Here is a 20,555-nt window from a genome sequence, read left to right as displayed (position 1 = left end):
GGAGGGAGGGAGGGAGGGAGGGAGGGAGGGAAGAGCTGAAATAGCAGGGTTATAAGGAAGAGAAGCCAGGGATGGGGAGGGCAGCTCCTATGCAGAAGTTTAGAGTAGGGGGCTGGATGAGAAGAGCCAGGAAGCCAGTGTGGAATCTGAAAAGTGTAACAGGTTCTCCTGGTCCTAAGGGAGCCTGGGGGCCAGCAGGTTCTTTGGTATGCTAATGGGCACCATACAGCCATTGTCCTTCTGGGAGAAATACGGGAACAGCTCCTCTGGTAGAGAGGAGCAAGCTTCACAAGCCCTAAAGGAATGCTGGCTTCTGTCTACCCACCAGGATTTGGACCTGACACTAAACATGTTGAAAAATGGGAGAAATTTAAAGTGATATTAACATCTCAGATAGTCCAAACTGCTTAACTAAGTTCGAGAAACTTATTTCATATTCATCTCTCTGAAGAATGGTTATTATTCTCCAGAACTGACAAGGAAACAAGAAGTCTTAGAGCAGAAGAGAAGGACCCTCCTGGTTTTAGGGGCTCTGAGGATGGGGGCTGGTGAGTATTTGGGGAAGCACGGCCCCAAAGTGTCTGCAAAGACAGCAAGACAGATGGCCAACCATCCCTGGAGGTCCCAGACACACAAGGATGGGCAAGATCACACCCTGACCCAGCACACAGGGCGCCACAGGATCCCTCTTCAAAAGGAAAAGCAGCAGTTCTGGTCAGGGCCGCCTCAGGGGGAAAGAGGGGATGGCAATTATCTTTCTAACCTGAGGAGCTAAAGGCAAAGGTCATTCCAGAGGTCAGACGACCAGTTCCAGTTGAAATAGCGTATCAGCTCAGACTCCAGCTCTGGTGAGCTACTCCACAGTAGGCACAGGGCCAGCTCTCTGTGTCCTCAACTTGTAGGCCTCCCTGATGACATTCCTCAGGCATTCACCTGACTATCTTAAACCTATTTCAGGTAAAGCTACGTTTACAAAACTAGTCCACGGTCACACAGCGCAGTCTGTGGTCAGACAGAGCAGTCCATGGTCACACAGAGCAGTCCGTGGTCACACAGAGGAGTCCATGGTCACACAAAACCAATTTGGACTTGGTAAAAGGTCCATGTTTAAAGGAGAGCCTTAAACATCAAGATGGAGAAGCAACAAATTATTTTCAGTTTTAATGAAAAGTGTATGTTCATGTGTACTGGCTTCCAATGTAAGATGCCAAGTCTTTTTGTAATGATATCAATTTCTCACTGGGCATACACTGCCACTTCGAGTACAAAGTAGTCACAATTTTTCATAGGAATGAACACATGATCCACCCATTTATCTAGACAGAAGACATGACGGTAGAGTAAGAACAATTCTTTTGTCAGACATAAAAATCAATTCTAGGTGGGAGACTTTTTGTACGGGAGAGATCTGGTCAAAAGCCCAGGACTACGGAGGCCACAGGCCCAAGGTGGTACCCTACTGTTGTTATATTAAATTCCATGCTGTCAAATAGGCTTATAAAATTTATATTCATATCCATAGGTCTTTGAGGCTCTAAACTCGGGTCAGAGAAGCATCTTCTTGCAGTAGATAGTAGTCAAGCTAGAGGGAGGTGAGGATGAGTAGATATTATCAAAATCATTGTATAAATATGTGAAATTTTGAAAGAATATATAAAAATATTTTAAAAACCAATTCCACAAACTTTTATATCAACTAAGTCTCTGCATCTAAGAGACCACCTAGTCTTCAAAGCTATTTCTTAGGAGTAATTTTTGTTTATGCCAATATTTACATACCTTGATAATATATCAAACCAAAGTGGACTCCCTTTTATCCCCATCAATTATAATTATGCTTACTAAGATATTACACTAAAAACTGTCTTACTAAACTATTAAACCACAGATTTAATAATTTAATAAAATGTTTCCAAAGTACTCACTGATCCTTTCCTGACATTTCTTTTCAAGTCCGTACTTGAGATGTGTGTTCTACGTATTCCACGCCTGGCGCACAAACCGCAAACCACACTGCTCTTTTCATGTGAGTGACACTAGCGCCTGAGTTATGCAACTACCGTTATCTTAATCTTTTTCCTGATCTTTGAAGGACATAATACTGTAATTAGTATCAAGGGCTTTCAGACAAAGAGTTCACGGATTTAACTGTCAATTATCTGAGTGCAGACATTTCTTAGAAGTATATGCTGTAAATGGCTGAAAACATCCCTGTGATTGGTGGACAATCTTTCAGTTAAAAGGGCCTATTAAAGAAATTCTTCTGACATATATTAAATTATCTGGGTTCCAAAGAATCTGAGTCCAACTCTTTATATAATGATGGCATCTTAGAAAACAAATTAAAAATATATTGAGACAAAATAAAAGTCACCAAAATCCACATTAGTCTAACCAGGTGAACTAAGAAACACATGGACTAACTGATACAAGAAAGCATGAGAGGTACAGACACAAGCGTGGACTGTCGCAGCTCACGCTGTCATAAGGATCATAGAAGCACTCAAGAATGTCCTAAAAACTTACGTACGATTTACAGTTCAAAAAGGAATACGTGACTAAGGACAAGTTTCTAGAAGCCGCGGCTACGGTTCTCCCGCAGTGAGCAGAGCCGCTGAAGCAGCTTTCTCCACCATCGACTCCTGGAACCCATCTGGCCTCAGCGCATACTTTGCTCCCACTCACCCTGTGTGTGTGGTTCCCAGAGCTTCCAAGGCCCTTTCCTTCCTTTTGTCAACTTAAAGCTCATTCTTGTCTCAGAATCCAAGGCTGGGGCCATAGCTCACCAGTAGAGCACTCCGCTAGCATACACAAAGCCCTGGACTATATCTGCTGCAGCAATAAATGAATAAGTAAACAAATAAAGAACAAATCATGATCCCGCTTGCACATGAGGGTGTGTCTCGGGGAGCTGCACACGGACTATTCCTCTCACTGTTTTCCACGACTATTTTTCCTTCTCTACTATCCTCAGTACCCATTCAGTTATCTTCCATAGCTAGCACTTTTTCCATGTAGACATTTCTACACTTTCATTTTTGCTAAAGTCTACAGAAGATGCAGCTTTAGCATTTGCTCCAATGTGTTTTGACAATGGCACACACTAGTGGAAGTGATGCTGAACTCAAGAGAAAGAAGATTCCACCCCTCAGAAAGCTCCCCCACTCTTTTTTCTGCTTCTCTCAAGGCAATTGTTCTGATCCTAATTCCCTATAGATTGTGTGCATGTGTGTGCATGTGCACACGTGTGTGTGAAGTTAGAAATTATACCCAGCACACTGCACACACAACGTGATGAATCCTGCTAATATTTTATGAATCAATGCTCACCTACTTCTCTGGCTCCGAGGTTCTCCCCCTTCATCATTAGGTTTGTTTGTTGAACTAATAGTCAGACTATTCAAGCAAAACATTACCAACACAAAAGTCTCATTTCTTGACTTTGCAGCACAGATAAATCTGGTCTTTGGATAAAATAAAAACATAAAATGCTACTGAACTGTACATATAACGTGTTTTCCAATTATTAACAAACTAGACAACTCTACAAGATGTTGTATGATTTAGTCCTTGAGTAGATGATAACGTAAGGATATTAAATGAATTCCTGGAAATTAACTCTTATATTCCCACAGCAGGTAATATACATCACCTTGTCAAAGCTCAGTGCCTTTGATGCAGGCAAGGGCAAATGATATTCTTTTTTTTTTAATTTAGGTTTTTTTTTTTTTAAAAAGAAAACAAACTATCTTTTTCCATTTTATATACTAATCCAGTTCCCACTCCCTCCCCTCCTCCCCTCCCCTCCCCACTCCCCCATCCCACCCTCTATCCACTCCTCACAGAGGGTAAGGCACATTGCTTTGGGGAAGGTCCAAGGCCTTCCCCACCATATTCAGGCTGAGCAATGTATCCATTCAGAAAGAATGGGTTCCAAAAATCCAGTACAAGTAGCAGCGACAAATCCTGGTGCCACAGCCAGTGGCCCCGCAGTCTGCCCCAGCCATACAACTGTCACCCACATTCAGAGGGCCTAGTTTGGTCCTTCCCTGTCGGGCTGGAATTGGTGAGTTCCCATTAATTAGCTCAGGTAATCTGTTCCAGTGGGTGACCCCATCATGGTCTCGACCTCTTTTCTCATATTCTCATTCCTTCCGCTCTTCAGCTGGACTTTGGGAGCTCAGCCCAGTGCTTTGCAGTGGGTCTCTGCCTCTGTTTCCATCAGTTGCTGGATGAAGGTTCTATTGTGGCATTTAAGACAGTCATCAGTCTGGCTACAGGGCAAGGCTAGTTTAGGCACCCTCTCCTCTATTGCTTAGGGTCTTACTTCATAGGTGAGGGAAAGACTCAGCAACTGAATTGCTCAAGCTCATCATACTAGCTCCGATGGTGCAAGAATCAATACTCTGCCTCGTTCTACCACATGAGGGTACATGTATACAAAGCTAGCTTGTACTCAAAAATCCAATTCCTTGATTATTCTCTGAAAACTCACATACTGCTCACTTTGTCCAGTCTCTGTAGAACTTGCTGCACATTGTTAAAGCCCAGAGATGCTGTTATGTCCAGAGTCTGTTCCCTCGCTTGTCCAGCCAGACAAGAGGACCCCATCTGACAGATATGAGTGATTTTCCTTCATTAGGTTTTTGAACTCTCTTGAGTTCTTTTTTAATTGATTTTTATTGAGTTCTACATTTTTCTCCACTCCCCTCTCTGCCTCTTCCCTCCCCCCATCAGCCCTCCCCAAGGTCCCCCATTACTCAGGAAATCTTGTCTTTTTCTACTTCCCATGTAGATTGGATCTATGTATGTCTCTCTTAGTGTCCTCATTGTTGTCTAGGTTCTCTGGAATTGTGGTTTGTAGGCTGGTTTTCTTTGCTTTATGTTTAAAACCCACCTTTGAGTGAGTACATGTGATAATTGTCTTCCTATGTCTGGGTTACCTCACTCAAAATAATGTTTTCTAGCTCCACCCATTTTCTTGCAAAATTCAAGCTGTCATTATTTTTTTCTGCTGTGTAGTACTCCATTAAATATTCAACATCCTTAGTCATCAGAGACATGCAAATCAAAACAACTCTGAGATTCCATCTTGCACCTGTAAGAATGGCCAAGATCAAAAACACTGATGACAACTTATGCTGGAGAGGTTGTGGGGAAAAGGGAACACTTCTGCATTGCTGGTGAGAATGCAAGCTGGTACAACCCCTCTGGATGTCAGTGTGGCGATTTCTCAGAAAATTAGGAAACAATCTTCCTCAAGACCCAGTAATACCACTTTTGGGTATATATCCAAAGGATGCTCAATCGTGCCACAAAGACATGTGTTCAACTATGTTCATAGCAGCATTTTTTTGTCATAGCCAGAACCTGAAAACAACCTAAATGTTCCTCACCTGAAGAATGGATAAGCAAAATGTGGTACATCTACACAATGGTGTACTCTCTTGGGTTCTTCTGGGTTTGAACTTCATCTCTAAATGCTGCATTAATGGATCTTAAGCTTTTTTATATTTGAGAACTTTCTACTCTAAAAAAGAGACAAAGTCACTAGAAAAATGGACAAACTTTTTAGGCTCATAAATGGAAAATATTAACATTGTGAAAATGGCATTCTATCAAAAACAACCAATAGATTCAATGGAATCCCAATTAAAATTGTGGCACCATTCTTATGATTTTTTTTAAAAAAAAATCTTAACATTTAAATGTAAATAAAAAATACCCCCACAGTCAAATCTATCTTGGGTAATAAGAATACTGACAGAGTTATTACCACACCTGGCACCAAGATATACCAAAGAATCTTAGTAATAAAAACAGCATGGTACTGGCACAAACAGACATGTTAATCAATGGAACATACTAGAAGATCCAGCTATAATGCCATACAACTACAGCTACCACAATTTTGACAAAGGAGCCAAAAATGCACCCTAGAGAAAGGGCAACATCTTCAACAAACAGTGCTGGGAAAACTGAGTATTTACATGTGGAAGAATGAAACTAGATCCTTCATTCATATAAAAACCAACTCCAGAGAGGTTAGGGAACCCGGTATAAAACCTGGAAATCTGCAACTCTAGAGGGAAAAGTGAGGAACACAACATTATATACAAGCATAGGTAAAGGCTTTCTAAATAAGACTCAGGTTGTTAGAGAAGTAAGTCCAACTACAATGCCGACCTACAAGGCAAGATGTATACACTAATACATAAAATCATATAAAACAGTTTTCGCCTGCCATAGTGAATCCTTCTGGACCCTGAGAGGTTTAATGGGGTTAACCCCAAAATAAACCTAGATATAACGGCAACAAAAAAGTTTCTTTTATTAAAAATGTTCCATGCCTAATGTCAATTTACACAGTGTTTTGCAAAGCAATCAGTTTTGAAGCTTCTGATAAATAACTCCTTTAGGGAGGAAGCACAGAAATCCTGATAGATTGGTTTTATTGCCCCAAAGCCTTGGACATGGTCTCAGAAGACCAGAGGACAGCCACCCGAACCTGGGGCCTGCGGCTCACGATCTTGCATATGTAAAGACCATATTCACCAAGTTTGACAATGTTTTAAAACTTAACGGCCGCAAAGCTAACAGGAGAGAGAGGGTCTCTGTGTTGGCCTATGAACACACAAGCACCATGTAGCTATAAAATGAAGAGCACTAAAAGAATGTTAGACACCATGAACATACTCGTGTGTAAGTGGGCGTTTATCGACAGTCTTCTCACAGAGAGTAAGCGACACAATTCTGCCTGCTTTCTTTCCACCCTGGACGAAACTATAACATAGAGTTCTTATGAAACAGACATCCCAAGTTCAAGTGTTTTGTGAGACTTTCCAAGATCATCTAACTAGAAATGACTAGTTCTGAAGTCTCCCCCTCCCCCTTTTTTTAAACTATATCACCAAAAATATTGTTAAATTTCCCTGGAATGCGATACACAAGAAGCTCATGCAAAAGCCAAATGTCTTACTGACCTCGCAGTCAGTTCTTCGGGCCCAAGTCCCAGGACAGCTAGGGAAGCCCCTTAAAGATGACAAGTGGGCATGGCACAGCCTTGTGGAGACAAGGATGCTTCAACTCTGTCTGAAAGCCAGGAGGGAAGCTGGAAATCTGCCAAGTCAGGGGCAGCACAGCAAACATGAGCTGGCATTTCTCCTGAAGGATGGAACCTATGGAGCCCAGACAGATGCACCTGACAAGAACTCAGGCAACAAGAACAAAACCATCACTCTAGAGCAGTTAAGAGAACGTTCTGGGAGGAAATACATGGATTTGAAAATGGAATAATGAATATATGAATAACTGAGCTCTGGTGGCAGGAGAGGGTGAAACAGTCTTTCCCCACTGGCTCAGGGAGGAGAGGATACCAAGACCAGGCCTAGCAGGTCCTGAGGTCTAATCTTAAGAGTACAAGTATTTTGGATGTAAATGAATCCAAAAATTTAAAGCTCTGTTTCTGTTCTTAGTGACTTGCCTGTCAGGACACTGACAGAGTGACCAAATGCTGTGAGCAATAACCAAATGTTAGAAATGCAGGCCAAAGCGACTGCTTTCCAGGGCAGCTCTGGTCCTGACAACATGATGGAGGAAGGCCATTGGTTAATTAAATAAAGAAGCTGCTTGCCCTGATAGGTTAGAACGTAGGGGGAGGAGTGAACGGAGCAGAATGCTGGGCGGAAGAGGAAGTGAGGTCAGACTCCACAGCTCTCCTCTCAGAGAGCAGAGCTCCGGAGTGAACGGAGCAGAATGCTGGGCGGAAGAGGAAGTGAGGTCAGACTCCACAGCTCTCCTCTCAGAGAGACACGATGCTCCTCTCTTGCGGGCAGAGGCGAGAGCCCGCACACGCTCTGAGGCACACGCGATGAAGCTCCGACCCAGGATGGACGTAGGCTAGAATCTTCCCGGTAAGCGCACCTTGGGGTGCGACACACATGATTGGAAATGGGTTAGTCCAGGTGCGAGAGTTAGCCGAGAAGCTAAAGAGCCAAGCAGTGATTAAAAGAATACAGTGTCCGTGTAATTATTTCGGGCAAAGCTAGCCGTGATGGCTGCCGGGTGGCGGGAAGCAGCCCGCCGCTCCTAATACTACAACAACAGACACAGAAACAGCAGTGTACAAGCAAATGAACCTGCCTTGAAAATGAACATCAACGCTTCTGTTTGTTTCCTCCCTGTATGGGGCTTCGGGAGGATAGACTAATATACGCTGCCCAGGCTGCTCCTTGAGCTTCTCTCCAGGACCATCCTGACCTGCGCTCTCATGAGTACCCTCAAGGCTCCCATTGCACAGCACACTTGCTGAGAAACCACCCACCCGGGCCTTTTCTTCTCCTGTTCTTTGTCTGATACTTAGAAAATGGAATTCCACTATTTGTTTCTATTTCTGGTTTTCTTGCTCATTGTTTTGAGCTATTTCTACTTTCTCTTTGAGGACTTTCCATGCATGCCCACTGCCTGACTCTCCTGCTAGAGTTCCCTGACTATGGGGCAGCCACACTCCTTTGCTGTTAGGATGAAATAAAAATAGACACCCTATCTCATTCGCTTGTAGTTTCCTTCAATGTGCAAAATTATGTTTTGCTTTAATCAAATGTATCACATTTTAATTCTGTGAGTTTGTGCTCTTTATAATTTGATTAAAAGTCTTTCCTCACCCCAAGGATTTTAGCACAGGCTCTCCTTTATTCTTATAAAAGCTATGCCTTTCTTATTCCGGTAGTCAATTTACTTAAAATTTCTTTTTGTTTATGGTGTGAAGTAAGGATTCAATTAAAAATTGTATATATAGATAATCAGTTTATTTCTGTGCTATTTGAAAACACAAAACCATACAATATGCTTATTGTGGCACTTACCACAACACAGTTTTGTCATTTTATATTATATTCAATAGATACTAATATTTTACTGTCAGTAGATTAAAATTGATAACGTGCCTTTATCATTTGCATATTTTAGAACCTAATACATCTAACGAAAGTAGTTTCTGAATGTTTTCTTTGTTAAGTGAAAAAGTCATTTCTAAAGACAGACTAAAAACATATAAACACTTCTGGCCTTTGAAAGACACACTAAAAACATATGAAAACTGCTGACCTTCTAAAGACACACTAAAAACATATGAACACTGCTACTTTTAAAAATACACTAAAAACATATGAACACTGCTGGCCTTTGAAAGACATACTAAAAGCATATGAACACTGTTGGACTTCGAAAGACACTAAAAACATATGAACACTGTTGGACTTCGAAAGACACACTAAAAACACACGAACACTGCTGGTCTTCGAAAGACACACTGAAAACATACGAACACTGCTGGTCAAGAAATACTCACTTCTTGACTATAGATCAATCATTTTTCCAGATAAAGAATTTATGTGAAACTAAAATTAACTTTCCCAGAGATATGGAAAATAATTCTTTTCTAGCAGATAGTACTCTGCATTTCTCTGATTGCCCAATGAAAATGCTCTTGGGTTAGCTGGATTAGCACTTAGGTTCATTTCATGAGTGGTCTCAATCACCATTTGGAAGAAGATAGGCATGGAGCTGAGGTCGGCTGGTTGGCCTGTCACCAAGAGTAAACCCTGTTAGAAAGGTTAGCACTAAGGCAAATTCCCACTTATCCTCACTCAACTTAAGAGAAATAGACAGGAACCAGGCAACTTCTGACCTTCCTTCTAGGCACAATTTTAACATCGGAGATGGTTCAAAAGCTGAGCCATCATGAGGACAGAGATAGATTCCAAGGCATGTTGAAGGCTGTGGGCTAAGTTTTTCTTTTATTAATACAACATTTTGAATCATATCCAAATGTCCTCACTTGTGTACAAAATCTTACCACCAAAATTCATGATAAATATAAATCAAGTCATAGTGACAAGTCAAATTACACAGAAATAACCTTCAACCACTGATGCGTTATGGCCTGAACATGTTATATAATATTCCATGTTTAAATCAGTTAAAGATAGCTTGAAAAACATTTATCTGTTACTTTTTAACAATGGCGACACACACTAATGGTTGTCATTAAAGAGAAAGGTGTCCTCCTTTTCAACAGTTCACTGTTCTGTAAACCAAACAATAACATCTGATAAGCAATGAGATCATGTAAAGCAAACCCTCTGAATGCTCCGCTGGTAAAGACTAACCTACAAGGCTGCCGTAGCAGTGAGGACAGCCTAGCTTCAGCCAGAGGCAGGTGCTGGAGCAGTCACCACAAAGATAGATCTTGAGTAACATCAGCAAATCTGGCACTGTTGGTTCGGATTTGAAAAAAAAATGTTCTTCTTCACTATCACATGAGAACTTGAGATTATGAATCATATAATTAGAAGTGTCAAGTATGGAATTCTTAGGAAACTTACTTTCTGATTGTGTGAGAAGAGTCAAAGATGGCATAGTAATTAATCAAAAGACTATTATGCCAATCATAATAGTAACAAAACAAAAATTTTAATTGGAGAGCATCTTCAAGTATACTACAATATTTCGTAGTATAAAATATGATCCAGATTCATATGGATAAAAATATTAATGGCATGTTTTAGCTATAGAGTCCCACATCTCTAGGCTCAGTTAAAACAGCAGAAAGGCTGTGGGGGAAGGAAACCATAATCACTTCCCCCAGGGGACCCCAAAGGGTGGTAGCCCCAGCTTCAGGACAGCAATCCCTGAAAGCCAAGGCTCATATGTCTTCAAAATGCATTTAAAGCTTTACATAAACTCTCTGTATAGAAAACTAGTAAGGCTGCTGAGAGTAAACCGTTGGCACTGCCAACCCAACACACTCCACAGCGATGAGCAGACAAACCTCCCGAATCTAGAACACACCTAGTACTCTTGGAACCAATTTACCAAATTTATGAAAAACATCTCCGGGCTGGAGAGATGGCTCAGTGGTTAAGAGCACTGACTGCTCTTCCAGAGGACCCAGGTTTAATTCCCAGCACCCACATGGCAGCTCGCAGCTGTTGTAAAAGGACCTTTCCCTGCCTAGCTCTGTTCCCCTATAGCTCTGCTATAGGCCCAAAGCAGTTCCTTTATTAACCAATGATATTCACATTCTACAGAGGAGAATCCTCCATCACACAGCTGACTGTAACTTCAGGGTCCAACACCCTCACACAGACATATATGCAGGCAAAAAACATAAAGATAGAAGTATATAAATAAATTTTTGAAAAGGAAAAGAAAAACATCACAACAGTGAACATGCAGTGCTATTTTGTAAATAATATTTGTGAGTCCTGCACAATGGTCAAACAATTGCAAACACAAGATGTTATCAACAAAGTATGGCACTTAGCTCAGTGTCTACTGCTGTGTCTCTACTGCAAGGAAGGGTAAAAACCTTTGTGAAAACAGCACTTTTCTCAGTGGTGAGCGCTTAATGGATTCGGTTTCTTTCGGTAAAGTCCTTTGCCCAGTCCTCATCTTCCACCAGGGCCAAAGGAGAACATGTATTAAGGACGTTCTGTAACACGCCACTCATAGCTTCATCAATTATTTCTGAGAGCCCGTCATTCTCAGATGAGTAAACTGGGGATCCAAAACACCACAGACTTAAAAGAAAGGACCATTCTTTCTCTGAACTAACGGCATTTTTAAGTGACTCTGCCCTCTGATGATTGCTGGTGTGTCCTTCCCTCCATCATTACTACAGTTCCACAGACTCAGGACCTCACGAGATGCGCTCATGTAGAAGGACCATCAGGTGACCTTTCAGACTGCAGTATGAAGGTACTGCTTCTACCAAGTAGGACAGAAGAAGAAAAGTCTCTTCTTCATGCAGTTTTTTTAAAGAAAAATTTATAGATAGTTAAAATTAATTAATGGAGTTAAAACATTAAAAATCATCATTTGCTTCATTTGTCAGTAAACATCACTTGTCATTTTAAGGGGAGGTGAAATTTATTAATTTTTATTAACTTGTAACAGAATGATGAAAGAAAGAAAGAAAGAAAGAAAGAAAGAAAGAAAGAAAGAAAGAGGGAGGGAGGGAGGGAGGGAGGAAGGAAGGAAGGAAGGAAGGAAGGAAGGAAGGAAGGAAGGAAGGAAGGAAGGAAGAAAGAAAGAAAGAGAGTTACCATACTGTGGTTAAAATGTCTCCTTTGAGCTCGGTATTTCCAGTCAGAGCTAGAATCATGCATTGAGTTTAAGCTGCACTGCTCACAGCCATCACTGAACGTTTTCAGACTTCATTACTTCAGATCCAGTAAGTAAAAGGGCAGACTTGTCATTCCAAATATAACCTGTTTGATTAGATTAGTCTAATCAAGCACTCTATTAATTCTGCCATGATTATAAATAAAAATCTAGGTCATGGAAGAGTCCGGCAAATGAGCTAAAACATAATGCAGGCTCAGTAATCGCTTCTGAAGCAGCAGACAGCAGATTCCCCTTTTCCATGGCAGATGCTCAGATCTACACCACCTCCAAATTACAGGCCTAAGAGGATTTAGCAATTTAAGCTGTCAAAAATTACGTGCTAAGAAAGGATGGTCCCCAAGCATCAGGCAGCTGTTAGGGACTGCTCCCCAAAGTGCTCTGGTTGTTTTAGCAGAAAAATTTTTCTATACAAATATATCATTGAAATGAAAACATATGCAAAACAAAAACAAAAATGACCACAGCAATATTAGCTAAAATCTGAAAAGTATATTTTTTAAACCAAATAGAAAGTATTGGCTCAGTGTTTGAAAAGTTGTTTAGTAATATACAGGATGAATTTTATAAGTTCTATACTATTTGATCTAATAACTTTATTTCTAGAAATCTATCCTAAAGAAATCATTAGCAATATGAACATAGAGTTTTAAAGAAAGAAGTGAATATTAGTTATAAAACAAACCAACAGCAGAATGTAATTGAAAATAATGTGTACGTGCATACATGTGTGTGTGCGTGTTTGTACACACATATATGCCACAGACTAACAAAAATCCCAATGCCAGGCATAGGAATCTCCTTTTGAGGTATTGATCAGGAAAGTCCAAGAGACCCCAAAATCAATAAAGGCTATTGTCATTGCCCTTCTTTGCCTCCCTAAAACTGAAGGTTTTCTAACATAGGACTTGGAGGAATGCAGCTGAACTTAATCTGTAAGCAGCTCTCACAGTACCAGAAGGAGATATGCTGCTCCAAGAGAGAAAGGCAATCAGTTGTCCTAACCACCTATAAAGTCTGTGAATCACAACAATGAGTTGAATGGTAAGATATCCCCAAAAGTGCAATAGTGGCACTTATGTCCTGGGGTAACCAACAATCACCTAATTGGATTTAAAGATCACTCAACAGGAGGGATTCCATGCCCATGTAAACCCAGACAACTACCCATGGCTGGTGAGGCCACTGTCCCAAGAGAAAAACTTACAACTATCACTTTCACAAACTAGTGTATAAATTAACTGCATTCTAAACATCCACAGATAAGTCTAACTCTCACACCTCATTAAAGAAGCTTCTTTTCCATCAGAGAAAGACTATCACCAAACTCTACAACTGGTCAAAATGCAGAGAACAACTGACCATGGTATCCATCCTCAGCTGATAAATCCTCAACACACTTCCTACACTTAAGGCTCAGGATCATTGCAACAGAGGGGCCAGAAAGATTTTAAGAACCCGGATATGAAGACGTCTGCTGAAAGATAGTGTCTTCTATGTATGACAGGGAAGTTGTATCTATAAAATGAATCTCAACAACATGACTGTCTACAGGATCTGAACAATGCTGAGACCAACTGCCATGCCAACTTGGGTGGACGGAATCTCACAAGACGCCACTCCTTGGTGATAATTCCTGTAGGGAATTAAAGGCTACTTACTGAAAGAGGGAGAATTAATCTTCTCTAGGATGATCTCCCTCATAGGCTATCCCAATCCCAAGCAATCAGTTCTGAACTCTTGTGCATGGGAGCAGCACTAAATGAACTCAGCAGGTGGTATTTATAAATAATACAAAGAATAAGAAGTGATGAATTAGAGGAGCACAGGGCAATGGAGGAAGAGTTGGAGGAAGGACAAGAAGAACAGAAAAGAAGGAAATACGGCATTCATCATATATAAAATTCTCAATAAATAAATAAAAGAAAATAAATAGTTGAAAATAAACAATTGTCATGCATACATTAAAAACCTAATTTTAAAAATGTAATATGGCAATATATACACTATAATACTTGTATTTAAACTGTATATACAACATAAACTTACTTTCCCTAAAACTTTTCAGAAGACTAGAAGAACATGTTAATCAGTCATAAAAATTCCAGGTAGTTTTATTTTCCTCCTCATAATTCCAAATTTTGTGCGTGCCAATTTTTTTCAAATTGTGTACAATAGTATTTGTAAATTATAAAATTACTTAAAAGATAATGTTTACATCAGTCTCATATCAAATGATTTCATTCTAGTTGGCATCAATAAAATTAAAAGATCTACTCTACAAGAAATCTTTTCTATAAATATGAAACAAATGCAAGCAGGACAAGCTGGGACAGAGAGTTCCTGACATAATTGTATCGCTTCAGACTGAACACTAAGGCTGATAGCACTAATGGAATGAACCAGAGTGCATGAATAATACATTACTTGCACCAATCAATGGGACCACATTACAAGCTGATGGAAAACAAATGCCCAGAGTAAAAACAAAGGACATTTCAAATGCAAGCACAAAACAGCCATCTTCCTATGACCCAGTCTACCAGGGTGTGGGAGGGCCGTGACAGGTCTGCCAGAAGGAGCCTGCTAGTGCCATAGGAAAGGCACTGGCCTGTGGCTGATTGACAGCAAGTTTCTGATGACTTCAAGTGCCTTTTTGTGTACCTACGGTATCCCCTTCAATAAAATCTGTGATGTTAGAAAACCCAACTGTTTAATTACCATCTCTGTAATTTGTACAAAATTATATGAATTATGCTGAAACAGAACAAGCAAACAAACAACAAAACAAAGCAAATACAGCAGCATGATCTGCAGCCCAATCAAGGACCTGCTAGTATGGAATGTGGAGATGACCCAGTTTCTAGAGAGACTCTCGGTGTGCTGGGAAGGTGATTGATGAAACATGCTTCAAGGAACCTGCAAGCCCTCTTAGTCACACACAGCAGCTCCTTTTCAACCAAGGGCTAGAATTATAGAACACATCAGAGCCTCGGGAGAGAATGAGAGAGAAAGGGGCCCCGTGGGTAAAAGGCTCTTTGACTCTGAAATCCTGTGAGGGAAATTCTTAGTGCAAATGTTCTACAAAGGATACAGCAGAAGAGTGACTCAGAAACAAGAAAAGCATGCTAACACGAGACGGGCCTTGTTTGGGGATGCTCATGGCAGGGCCCCATTGACCTAATTATAGGCGATGTCATTTTCAGTCCATATCTTCTTCCGTGGTATAATAAAATTAACTTGATTTTCCCATTTTCTCTATTAAATTATTTCTGAGAAAACAATAAAGAAAGGAGATAAAACACTGTACTGATGGTTTCAAACTTGAGCCTGACCTGGATGTGAATGGTGTCAGCTGGTCTTCTAAGGAATCTTTTAGGTTTATTCATAAAAGAAGATATATAGAGAATTTTTTAAAAGAAGATATGTAAAATCACATTATACACAACCACACTGCAAAAGTCAAATTTCTGAAAGCAACTTGAGAAAAATGATTCTGTCTAAGCACTTGACAGACCAGAGGGAGAGTGTATTTCTGTGGTTTGTCAATCACCTTGAGGACAAAGCCGCAGCGAACCCCACTGTAAAGTGCTGCTTTGTTTGATCTTCACTCAACGCTAAGTCCCCTTCAATCTCAAGAAGAGACGCCCAGTTACAAATCAGTGCTGAGTCATGGCACACCAGAGTCCTTCCTACTGAGCACACAGGGCTTACCTTGGTCTCTTCAGGCTCCGAGGACCCCATGTCCTTGCAGGAGAACCATTGTAGAGCAGCTTTTTACCTGACTTCGTGCCAAGGAGCTCTTGTCTCATGGTGAAGCGCGCTCATTATGAACTATACAACTATAATCCCAATACTCAGGAGGCTGAGGCAGGCAGATCAACATCAAAGCCAGTCTGGCCCATGTCTCAAAAGGTGTGTTTATGTCTATCTGTCAGTCAGTCTGTGTCTGCACGTGTAGGCTAGAGGTCAGCATATAGTATCTACTTCATTCAGTTGACCCTATTTTTTGAAACAGGGTCTTTCACTAACATAGACATCACCAGTTCAGCTAGACTAGCTAGCTAGCAAGCCCTGGGAATCCTCCTGTTTCCACCTCTCAGCTCTAGGATTATATACTTGTATAATAAATCCAGTTCTTAGAAACTATTTATTTTGCTTTAAATTATGTATATGTTTGTGTGCCTGTGTGGGGATATCTGCATGTAAATACAGGTACCGCAGAGACCAAAAGAAGGTGTCAGATCCCCTAAGGCTGGAGTTAGAAACAGTTGTGAGCTGTTTAACCTGAGTTCTGAAAACCCAACTCAGGTCCTCTACAAGAACAGCACGCACTCTTAACTGGTGAGCCATCCTTCCAGCCTCTATCCAGCTTCTATGCTGGAGATCTGAACTCAGGACCCCATGCCTGTATAACAGGTATCTTACTAACCAAGCCATCTGTCCAGTTCCAATTTTATAAAGTACAGAATACTCATGAGATCATAAAAAATGGGATGCCATCTGTTGATCAACATCTAATTTACCATCTAAGTTTTCTGTGATCACTTTTAAAGAGAAAATTTAGCTCAATTTATTTCTTTTTAAAACTGGAAGGGTACGTATCAGTAGTAGCCCCTCTTTAGAATAACAGAGTCAAGGTTCAACATCTTAGAGCAATGCCAGGTCCTGGTAAACGTCTACCTGTCTCTCAGGCCAGAGGCTCCAAACCTGAGGATGGTTTATAGATTAAGCTGTACTCCGTGACAAAGTCATAGCCTTGGATGCTTTCATTGTTCCAGAATAAAATAAATTAATAAATAAAAGTGATACAAACATTGAGATGAACAGAGTGAGAAGGGAAGCCACGTGCAGCAGGCAGGACACAGAGACCAATGACCTGGAGGATAATCAACAGCTTGACTGATTTTGCAGCCCCAGGTAAAAACCACTCAGAAGAGGACTGCAAACCCAACACAAAGCTATGACAGGTGAGGACATAGCTGAGAGCAAGGATGGCATTTTTTATAACCCCTGTAGACACACCTCTACATGTGCCCAGACAATACAGGCACCAAAAGGAGGAGGGAGGGGGAAATGCTGAAAACTTTGGGATGTGTTGGCCGACGCAAAGGTGAGTGTTTTCCAGCCTTCCTCCTAGTCTTTAACATCCTGTGAGTGGATTGTTGCTCTCCAAAAGGTACATTATTTGACCACAAAGTCGGTTTATAGACTACAATCTTTAAAGTTATATCATTATGGAAACGTGTGAAGGGCGTTTACAAAGCTGGCCTAACACCGAAGTGAACAAAATCTCTAGCAAATAGCACAACTGGAAAAATCAACTGAAGCGATTACAATACCCTCTAGAGCTAATTAAACAGCTGTATACAAACCACAGGGAAAATACTGCGGCTGTTACAGCCTGTATATGGAGCTGGCTCTGTCTGTCATCACTCCCAGTGAAGTGATGTCAAAGAAAGCGAACATCCTTTGCCAGCTGACAGTGGGAGAACAGGGCAGTGTTGCCGGTTTCCGTTCTCGGCTGGGTTTCATTTACATGAGGAATGTGGATCCTATAAGGCCACATCAATCATCTTCCTCAGTTTGTGAGGGTGGAGGAAGAAGGAAAATAATTCTCTCCTGGCTTGCTTTAAAAATTCATAAATACTCTCTGTACTTTGGACTGCACTAAATTCTAGAAAAACCCCAAGACACTGAGGTGTGAGAAAAGGATGTGCAGGAACCCACTTACCTCTACTGGAACTCTCGGGCGGGGCGGGGCAGCCCGGCAATAAGACACTTTTAAAAGCACAATAAATATTTAAAGCCACTTGAGTTCAACATATTGACTCAATGGGAGATAATAGCATAGAACCACACATGTCAAAAATGGGTAGAGCAAACAGGACTGAAGTCTAGCCAAGTGTTCCTGTGAGTGCTTCAGGCATATAGCAGGGCAACCACATCCTTCCAGGACAGTCTGGGCTTGAAGCTGCTGTCCCGGTGCAATTTTTAATATATTAACTAATGATTCTTCATGTTTTCCCTTTTCCATTCCGAAGTGCCTATTTTGGACTACAGGGTCATCCTAAGCCATGGTCAAGCAGTGTCATCAGCACCATAAAGTGGTAGGAACCTAGTATTGAAATCACAAACACGTAATAGCATTCAATAGCTTAGCTAATTATGCGACATGGGGAGACTTCTCTAACTCTAATCTGTGGCTTCCTTGGGGAAAAAAAAAAGAAGAAGAAGAACACTCCAGTGACACATTATGGAGGTTAAATAAGAAAACAGCCTCTGCTTAGCACAGCAACTAAGGTCAGAAAGTCGGTGAGTGCCTACAGAGGCAACTGAGTATCAAACACCCGCCAGAATCCCAGCTTCTTCATACATAAATGTGAGATTGTGCCGAAAGCTTGAGAGACGTGGTTACATCTAAAAGCCTGAAAGTTCTAGCAGGTCCTACGTGCAGAACTGAAGACCAGCACGTCCTCCACTCCTCCTCTGAGGAGACGTTCGTGCCGCAGCACACATAGCCACGCCATTTGCTTCACTACAGAAACAAACTTCACGCCAGGGAGAACAGAACAGCAGCAGAAGACAGCAAGAGACAAAGCTGCCTAGATCAGCCCCAGGCAGGAAGCAAACTCCTAAGAACATTTAGGAAGGTGTCTGAGATCGGAGTTATCACTGAACCTTCCCAGCCTCTCAACCCTTCCCTCATCCTAGCTTACTTAGTCGGGAGCAGCTGGACTCTGGAGACATGACTCGTTTACCTCCAAGAACACAGTTTAGCTGTTCCCAAGTCAGAAGTTGTGAAGTTTATGACTTCACTGTATTTGTGTGTAAACAAATCCATTGCAATAGTTTCACTGTTGCCTGAAAGAGTCACGGCTCCTGAATGGAGGCAATGGACTGCACTACCATAAGGTCAACATGTATGCTAGCTTCCTAGGCTCGCCTTCTAACAAGTGATCCAAGAGACCCGAAGTCACATCTGCACACAGCTGGAGGGTTGTGCTGCACCTGGAGGACCTGAGCTCAGGAAACAGTGTTTTATGATGGTCGGTCAGTATGGCCAGGTTTTGTCCCAGAAGAGAAATAATGACCTTAATGAGAACAGACCATGAAGAGCCCATCTTTTCCTGCTAGCAGACACTGACACGACCATTCAAAACTATTTGCCATAGCCATCCGTAAAAAGGTCTAGAAAATGTAGTCAGTGCCTCTGCTCACAGCAGGGACAGAAAACACCCAGCCTATTTTGTGGTGCCAACAAGGCAACATGGGCTGGGCTCCCATCTCCCAATCACACATGCACACATGCACAAGTGCACACACGCAGCCACCCACACAAGCCTGAGAACAGATGCACAGTGTTCCATGTTTAGATACACTAGGAAAATAGTCAACATGGCTTTTTACTGTTTCTTGAGAACAGAATTTCCCAGTGCCTTTAAAAGTTCAGTGACTTAGACACTCTCATTCAGCAGGATACATGATGCACGGTTTCAAACCCTGCTTTTCACAGAACACCTATTAATATCTCCCGGAGGAATATTCCTTGGACCACAGGTTGGGAAATTTGGGGAGAGTTTGTATCATGAGCCCAATCCCATCATTCTCCTTGCACAAAGCTAACTAATATTTTCCCATTTATTCCCTAAAAATCTAAACTTTACAGGGAAGTATTCAGAAAAAGGAATGCTTTTTAAAGTCTTAAATTATTGAAGGGGAAAAGCTGGCGATCCTCTCTGCACTGGAGATCCTTAAAAATCCTAGAGATAATGTGAGCAGTGTACTTAGGGCTAGCTGGCACCCCGTGCGAGCTCAGAAAACAGCAACGATTGTAAGGATCGGCCATTTTGTTCACGGGGCATTCACAGAACCCTCTTTGTAGCACACTGAATTCCTATTGTAAGCAAGCTGGTACGGCTGCAGCAACATTGGGTCATGACTAGTGATGTTTCCTTCTCGAATTCTCTCCTACATTTTCCTACATGCAATGTTTTCCGTTCTCCTCATGCCAATGTTTTTCTCTACAAACTGGACCATATAAATCTCTGGGTTTACTTTAGTCGAAGTTTGATAAATGTTACCTACAGCAAATCTTCCTTTTTGTTTTCTTAACACCAAAAAATTAGATCCACATTTATTTAAAAGAGTTCGGAGTCCCTGAGCTCATACTCTTGTGAGATTTCCCTCCTACAGCAGGCTGCCAACGAAGGTCAAGCTAGGTCTTAGATGTAGGTGGCAAAAGACACTGGCTTAGCGATTCATTTCAGCCAGCTTTGCTGTTCCAAGAAAAGTCAATGTCAAGGGAGCTTACATAGGCCCTGAAAAAGTTTTGGTTTTTTTTTTTGTTGTTGTTGTTGTTTTTTTTT

General features: G+C 41.3%; 1 protein-coding gene across 1 annotated transcript in view; it reads right to left on the bottom strand.

Annotated features, from left to right (window-relative positions):
• Positions 1 to 20,555, bottom strand: part of Bbs9 (Bardet-Biedl syndrome 9) — a 384,815-nt gene that overhangs the window by 140,849 nt on the left and 223,411 nt on the right. The gene's annotated exons all lie outside the window — the stretch shown is intronic.

Source organism: Microtus ochrogaster, chromosome 5, assembly GCF_000317375.1.
Source record: "Microtus ochrogaster isolate Prairie Vole_2 chromosome 5, MicOch1.0, whole genome shotgun sequence".
In the NCBI taxonomy this organism is placed as follows: Eukaryota; Metazoa; Chordata; class Mammalia; order Rodentia; family Cricetidae; genus Microtus; species Microtus ochrogaster.
The sequence above is the reverse complement of the archived record's forward strand: the minus strand, read 5'-3'. Positions and strand labels throughout refer to the sequence as shown.